Source organism: Mastomys coucha, unplaced genomic scaffold, assembly GCF_008632895.1.
Source record: "Mastomys coucha isolate ucsf_1 unplaced genomic scaffold, UCSF_Mcou_1 pScaffold4, whole genome shotgun sequence".
NCBI lineage: Eukaryota > Metazoa > Chordata > Mammalia > Rodentia > Muridae > Mastomys > Mastomys coucha.
The window spans coordinates 23440123-23448092 of record NW_022196910.1 but is presented as its reverse complement, the minus strand read 5'-3'; the positions used below and the strand labels follow the sequence as shown (position 1 = coordinate 23448092).

At 43.2% G+C, this 7970-nt stretch overlaps 1 non-coding gene across 1 annotated transcript; it reads left to right on the top strand.

Annotated features, from left to right (window-relative positions):
• Window positions 1-1845: 1845 nt before the first annotated feature.
• On the top strand, window positions 1846-2006 carry LOC116076635. The gene has a single exon (XR_004113038.1). It is a non-coding gene; the product is annotated as a U1 spliceosomal RNA (small nuclear RNA).
• The last annotated feature ends 5964 nt before the right edge of the window (window positions 2007-7970 follow it).

The following is a 7970-nucleotide window of genomic DNA, read 5'->3' as shown; positions in this document are numbered from 1 at the left end:
TGTGTGTCAGAGTAGTCCCATCATGTCAAGTAAACACAGACAGCAAAATCCAACGATCAGAGCCAAATAACTGCTACACTCAAACCAAGTGCAAAGGGATTTAAGATGCTTGTCCAGATTCAGCCCTAATAGATGGTTCCTCCCCTTGTCATAACTGAACTTAACCAGCCACTCAAAACAGAACACAGCATTTAAGCCAGGACACTTACTGTATTTTTAGTTCAAACCTTTTATTAAAATTTCTAATATGGATCCCTTCCCGGCCTTTATGCTAAGATCAGGTGCTGCACTTCTAATATGGGTCACGATAGAACCGCTCACGATTGTAGAAATGAGTAAAATTCTGTTTCATCTCTGTGTCTTGAGCTTTTATGCTTTCTTTTGTTTCAATGCAGACTGTTAGACACACAGCTGAAAGGAGAAGGCACGCAGAAGGAGGTGATGTATTTGAACAGGTTGGTGGAGAAACCAACTGCAGATAGGAAGAACAATTTACTTTAAAGGACAAGAGGAAGCAACACGAGGAAGTGACAAAGGAAGCAACACCCAGTGGAGAAGAATCCTTTCTCTCTGTCAAGAACTGGTGGGTTTGTGTCGTGATGCCACTGTATGCTCTCAAGCATAATTCCTTCATACAGTCCCCCAAGTTACAGCTATGAGGCTTGTCATAAATATTCCAGGACTTTCTGTATTTAGTCATTAAAACCATTACCTAAAACATTTAAAACATCTTGCAAATTAAGCTTTTCTCCACCCCATTGATACTGCTTCTGACTTCTAGCCTCCAGTCCAACGTCAACACCTTCTGAATGGCAATAGGGCCGAGCAGCCAGAGTACCTCAATGGACGGAGCAGCTCTGAGCTGGCTAGGGTTTGTATTTCGATGAGGTATGGCAAAAACCAAGTAAGTCAATACTCCATGTTAAATAGCAGGAAGGGGAACAAGCAATGAATATAAAGGAATCTAGGGATGGCAAGCTGAAGAGACAACTAGTACCTCACAGGTGACAGCCATTCCCCAGAGAACTAGACTGTGGACTTGACCCCGGCTTTAATTAGACACACCTCTGTGACTGTGTTTTACAAGAGCTCTTATCGTTGGCCTATATTTGCATTTCTCTGAACTTCTTTTATGAGTGCTGTTCTGGGAAATGGTATGGCGTACTAAAGATTCTGTCCAGCAGGCTGTTTGTTAGAAGATGTAATTGGTTTCTGCTCAACAAAGGAGTAGCCATGCGGGGCTTTCTTTTCTGTTTGGTCTTCACAGACTTCTTTGAATTAAGAATCCAACCTAACATATTTAATCAGATCATGTTTCATTCAAGTGGCTAAAAAGCAAACAAACAACTTTTAGGGAGGTGGAGAGATGGCTCATGGTTAACAGCATTTGTTGCTCTTCTAAGAGGATACAAGTTTGGTTCCTAGTACCCTCCTTTGGTGGCTCCCAACTGCCTATAACTCTAGCATAAGGGATTTAATGCCTTTGGCTTCCACAGCACCTGTATTCATATCCACACACAGATGTGCACACACATACACAGACTTTTAAGATTTTACAAATGTTTCAAGAAAAAAAAAAATTTTAAGCTTTGCCTGGACAACATCACTTTCACTTCAGTAGCTTAAAAAGGTATGAGGTCTGTGAGCTTCCTGTACCCTAAAGTGAGGTTTTCAAGTCCAGGACAGGTTCTTTGTGTACTATAGATCCTGGCTGTTTAATCAAGATAAGTTAACAGCCAGTTAGGAACAAATATCATGACCTGAGAGCCCCAAAAGCCAGAGTTTCCTCTCAGAAGCCTTCTGTTAAAACTCTGGAGTGTCGTTTGTATGTAAAAGAAAAATGGAATACGTACCTGGCAGGGGAGACACCATGATCACAAAGGTGGTTTTCCCAGGGCGAGGCTTATCCATTGCACTCCGATGTACTGACCCCTGCAATTTCCCCCAAATGCGGGAAACTCGACTGCATAATTTGTGGTAGTGGGACTGCGTTTGCACTCTCCCCTGCAGAAAAAAAAAAGAAAGAAAGAAAAATGGAAATGATCTAACTTGAAAAAACTATTAAATAAAAGCTGGAATAGACTATAATCATTAACTCCCAAGGCTTTGTAAAATAATAAATAGCATGCAGACATCACTGCTACATAAAACTAAGTGGAAGCCAAGAGAGACAACTCAGTGGGTATAGGCTCTTGTTGCCAAGCCTGACAAACTGAGTTCAATCTCTGGGACCCATGTGGTGGACAGAAAAGGCTGTCTTCCTTACTTTGTCCTCTGACCTCCCTGCACATGCTAGGGCACACATGCAGGCTTGTACACACAGACAGAAATAAACAAAGACACCTGGGAAAGGTATAGTTGTATCGATCAGATTTAGAAATTCCCCCAAAAAAACCTGAAAGGGAGGGAGTAGCCTTCCAGAACCAATCAGGAAACCAATCTTGGTCCTCTAAAGAGCAGGGACCAAGAGTCATTATTCTGTTACAAACAAAGGAATGGTCCCTCTATGCTCAGCAAGCCCACCAGGGCAGATTTTGGAAATTGGGGAGTGAGGATAGGGCCATACGATTCAGCTCCAAGAAGAGAATCTAGAATCTGATCATCCATTTGTCCTGCACTCCATTCATTTGTCTTGCACTCATCAAGACTTTTTCAGGCTCGTAAACCAGACAGACAAGTCCCCGGCCTAGATCTGGTAGCTGACACAGATGATAAATGCACAAACAAGACCTTTCCAGATTGTAACAGTTGAAAAGAAATGGCAAATACATAGGTAAATACAAAGTAACGGGAGAGAGCATTCTAGACTAGGGGTGGGGGAAGGGCAGGAAAGGCCTCTCTGAGCAATTAATATCTGAAAATAAAGTACAAGTGAGTGTGACTCAGGTTGGGGGTGGGGCAGAAGAGGCTCCATAGTAGCTACACTCAGCCACGGAGAGAAACAGCATGCCTGCTGCAAGCCCAGTGGATGGGAACAAAGATGAGGCAAGGAGCCAGATCTGGTGGGCCCTCCTGGATACCTGTTGGGTTTCCTGGAGAATCCCCATCACAACTGTTACCACAACGTTAGTATGAATAACCGCTCCAGCTTAGAGGCACACTTGTACACATGCCCTGAACATGATCTGTAGAAGTCAGGTTTTTATCCCAAGAAAATTAAAAGCACCTAAAAGTCTTAAAAGCAGGGCAATGATACGATTTTCTTTAGCAACACTTCAGACAGGGAATGAGCTAGTAAATGCAGTAAGTTAAATATGTGTCCATCTAGAAATTTTATATTTTTAATATAAAAAATTCCACATACATTGTCCCTCACAGGATATGCCTGCAATTTCAGCAATTTAGAAGTATAGGCAGGAGGATCATGAGTTTAGGACCAACTACATAGAAAATGAGTCTCAAAAAATATTCAGGAAAATGTGCATAAATTGCATAAATGTGTACTGTAATTGTCTTAGGGTGTCTGTACCTGCACAAACATCAGGACCAAGAAGCAAGCTGGGGAGGAAAGGGTTTATTCAGCTTACATTTCCACATTGCTGTTTATTACCAAAGGAAGTCAGGACTGGAACTCAAGCAAGTTAGGAAACAGGAGCTGATTCAGAGGCCATGGAGGGATGTTACTTACTGGCTTGCTTCCCCTGGCTTACTCAACTTGCTTTCTTATAGAGCCCAAGATTACCAGCCCAGGGATGGCACCAACCACAACGGGCTCTCCTACCCTTGATCACTAATTGAGAAAATACCTTACAGCTGGATCTCATGGAGGCATTTCCTCAAGGGAAACTCCTTTCTCTGTGATAATTCTAGCTTGTGTCAAGTTGACACACAAAACCAGCCAGTACAATTGACCCCTTGTCAATTTGACACACAAATATCACTATTAAGCCTCAACCCTTACTTTCTTATTCATGATCTAAATAATTTTAAAAGTCCCACAGTCTTTACAAATTTTTACATATTAAAATTTCAATCCCTTTAAAATATTTAATCTCTTTTGAAATTCAAAGTCTTTTTACAATTCAAAGTCTCTTAACTGTGGGATCTACTAAAATACTTTCTCACTTCAAGAGGGAAAATATCAGGGACAGTCACAATCAAAAGCAAAATCAAACTCTAACTGTACAATGTCTGGGATCCACTCACGCTCTTCTGGGGATCCTCGAAGGGCTTGTGTCACATCTCCAGCTCTGCGCTCTGTAAGCACTCTAAGCTCAGGTTGATCCACTCCACTGCTGCTGCTGTTCTTGGTGATCATCTCATGGTACTGGCATCTCCAAAACACTGCTGTCTTCCGCTGTAACTAGGCTTCACCAATAGCCTCTCATAGACTCTCTTCATGGTGCCAAGCCTCAACTCCTTTGCATGACCCCTTCAGTCCTGGGTCATCAATTGCAACTGAGGCTGCACCTTCACTTTCAGTGGCCTCCCGTGGCCTCTCACTGTGCTGAGCCTCAGCTGCTCTTCATGACACCTTTATGCCTTCAAAACCAGTACCACCTGGATGACTCTTACACATTACCAAATCCTGCTGCAGCACAAGGTACAACCTTGGCTATCTCTGGAAAACAGGTTCTTTGTGCTTTCAGAAAACAGTGCTCAGAAGATGTCACCTCAGTGATGCTGGTCTCTTCTTAAATCACCGCTAATTTCTTAGCTCCAGCTAGCCAGCATCAATAGTGCCAGTAACACAAAGGTTCACTTTAGTAATTCTGGTATCTTGTTAATCACAGCTGATTCTTCAGCCCCAGCTAACCAAAACCACAGAATTTTCACAATCAAAATAGCAACAATCCTGATAAGAGTCTTTAATCTTCCCTCTGAGATTTCAAAAGCCAGGCCTCCATCTTCTTCACTGTTCTCAACATGATCTTCCAAGCTCCTACAGAACATCTCACAGAGCTTTTAAGATCTCAATAGTTCTTCTAGCTCAGAGTTCCAAAGTCCTTCCAAAGTTCTCCCCAAAACATGGTCAGGTTGTCACAGGAATACCCCACTTCTAGTATCAATTTGTCTTAGTCAGGGTTTCTATTCTTGCACAAACATCATGACCAAGAAACAAGTTGGGGAGGAAAGGGTTTATTCAGCTTACTTCCACATCGTTGTTCATCACCAAAGGAAGTCAGAACTGGAACTCAAGCAGGTCAGGAAGCAGGAGTTATTACAGAGAAAGGAGCCTCCCTTGAGGAAATGCCTCCATGAGAACCGATGCAGAGGCCATGGAGGGATGTTCCTTACTGGCTTGCTTCCCCTGGCTTGTTCAACTTGTTTTCTTATAGAAACCAAGACTACCAGCCCAGGGATGGTACCACCCACAATGGGCTTTTGTAGCCTGCGCAGTCGTCTCGCCAGCAAGAAGACATGCAGACACTAGGATCCTTCTGCAGCAAGCATTTATTGCATCATGAAGAGGAAGACCCCAAGCCACTAATTGGCACTACTTATATACACCACAGCACGGAGTGTCTACCCATGATTGGCTGTTTGCTCATCACCCCATGTGACGTCCCGGGATTGGCGGTGACTTGGCGCCTTTTCACTCTACGCATATGCGCAAACAGTTGTTTACCAGGAGTCCACAGCGGATGTAGGCGCCATCTTGTCAAGGTGAATGCCTCTCCCCATTTACCGCTCTCCACAGGCTTTCTCACCCTTGATCACTAATTGATAAAATGACTTACAATTGGATCTCATAGAGGCATTTCCTCAAGAGAGGCTCCTTTCTCTGTGATAACTCCAGCTTGTGTCAAGTTGACACACGAAACCAGCCAGTACAGTAATAAAGATGATCACCAGTACAGTAATGCAGATAAAGTATAGACATACCTTCATAATGTCTAATTTTTAACAATTTTTTCTATATCTTTTATCTTGTTCAGGAGATAGGGGGATCAGAAAATAATTTGCAGAAGTCAGTTCTCTTTCCACCATGGAGATCCCAGGGCTCAAACTCATGATGTCAGGCTTGGCAGCAAGCACCTTTAGCCACAGGGCCATCTCAATGACCATAGTTGATTTTTTTTTCTACTTCTCTAAAGCTAAGAAACACTTTTCTCTTTGGACATGGCTTTGGCTCTCTGGGTCTCTTGGCAATTTGTTAGTTCAGTTATTCTAGGCTGCAGTCCCAACCTCCAGCTTCTCTCGGTCTCAAATATTTACCTTACCTGGCTCCTCAGGCTAATTAAAGGAGACTGTGTTCCTCTTGGCTCCCACTTAAATTGCATTCAGACACAGAAGCAGCTTCAAGTCAAGAGTGGCAGTTCTTTGGTCCATCCCCACAGCCACTATGACTCCCTTAGCAGTGTCCTTTACAAACTGAAGAAGCTTTTACAGCCAGACCCTCTCCTTGCCATTCTGACCTTAAGATTCTTCCTCCTGATGGCTGTCTCCAAGGAAGCTGACATTGTCCTTCTCAGGACATCTGACCCTCAGTTGCCTCCAGGAGAGGGGCTTGTGGTCCAGTACAGAAAGCTAGCTATTATTTATTTAGCCAAAATGGCATAGGTTTTGTTTAGTTTTCATGTTGAATATGAAAAAAGCAATGTCCCCTGACTCTCTCCTCACCCAGACTTTGTCACTGACCCCAAGAATGTTCTTCCCCTGATAGCCTCTGTTGTCAGTCTGGAGTTCCTAATATCTGCGAGAAAATGGACTGGATACAGGTTTCCAAACAGATCACTGTAAGACTTTGCAGTGAGTACTCAGTGATAAGCCAGGATTTACTGTCATCACTGAAGTGACAGAGCAGAAAACAGGAAACTAAGATACCATAGGAAAACAGAACTTTCCATAGGGAAGAGGGAACAGATAATAAATGTCTAATAATATAAGCTGTATTTCAGGGTTGGGTTTATTTTTTGTTCTTCTTGCTTATGTGTTCATTTGGGTAAAATATATGTACTTAAAAATGTACAATTTTAGCCAGATTTCAGTGTAGTGTTTGGACAGATCGCATGACCCCCAGTGCTGCCTTGCCATCACCATCATTGACACACACACCCCACCCCAGGACATTTCAACTTTCCTGAATGCATATCTACATCCATTACAGCAATCCTCATCTCCCCTCCTGCCAGCTCTTGTTAATCTCTGGTCTCTTTTCTGGGTTTATAAAGCTGACTGCTCTGGGCTCCTCTGGGTATGCGAGTGACTAGAGTCACCCAGTACTGAGCTTGCTTTGCTTAGCATGCTATGGTCCAGGTTCATTAACATCGAGATATACATCAGAATGTTGTGAGTCTTTATGACTAAATGCTGCTCCACCTTATGAGTTTACCACATTTGTTTATCCAGCTGGGAACAGACACCTAGATTACTTTCATGTTTTAGCTATGATGGCTATTGATGGTATGAAGATTTTGGTCTCTCTGGTATTTTTCTAAACAAGGTATTCCACACTGTAAACAACAAACATAACTTTTTAAACAGAGAAGGGGATTGCTAGAGACTAGGTGGATGACTAAAAGCTTGGAGTTTGGTAGTCATATCGTGTCCCATGAGCTGTCCCTATGGGCACCATGGACGAAGGATAGAATGAGGTGAGGTAGACAGCAAGGGTGGGACAGGCCACATGAGTCTAAAAGTATGAGAAGTAATAGACGCTCCCCCACTTAGGCTATTCAGTTCTCCTGTATGAGTAATAGATGGAATGGGTACAGTAAAGAAACCAGAAAGCTACTCCATGGGTGAGAAGGAAAAAGTCCATTCCAAACCACCAAGACTTTTAGGAAACCAGAGAGAAGAGACTGGGGGCAGGTGGGAGATGGGGGGCTGGTTTCAAGGGAATGAGTACCGGGGAGGAGGAGACCCTGTGAGCGGGGTGGAGGGCTTTGAAGTGTATAATAGGTACTTGAGAGTAGACATTGAAGGAGCATAGAAACTAGCATAGACCTTGGTACGCTAATAGGCACCACTGTTGTATGATATGCTAACAGGCACCACTGTTAGCGGAAGAGCCTGAGCTCCCTTTG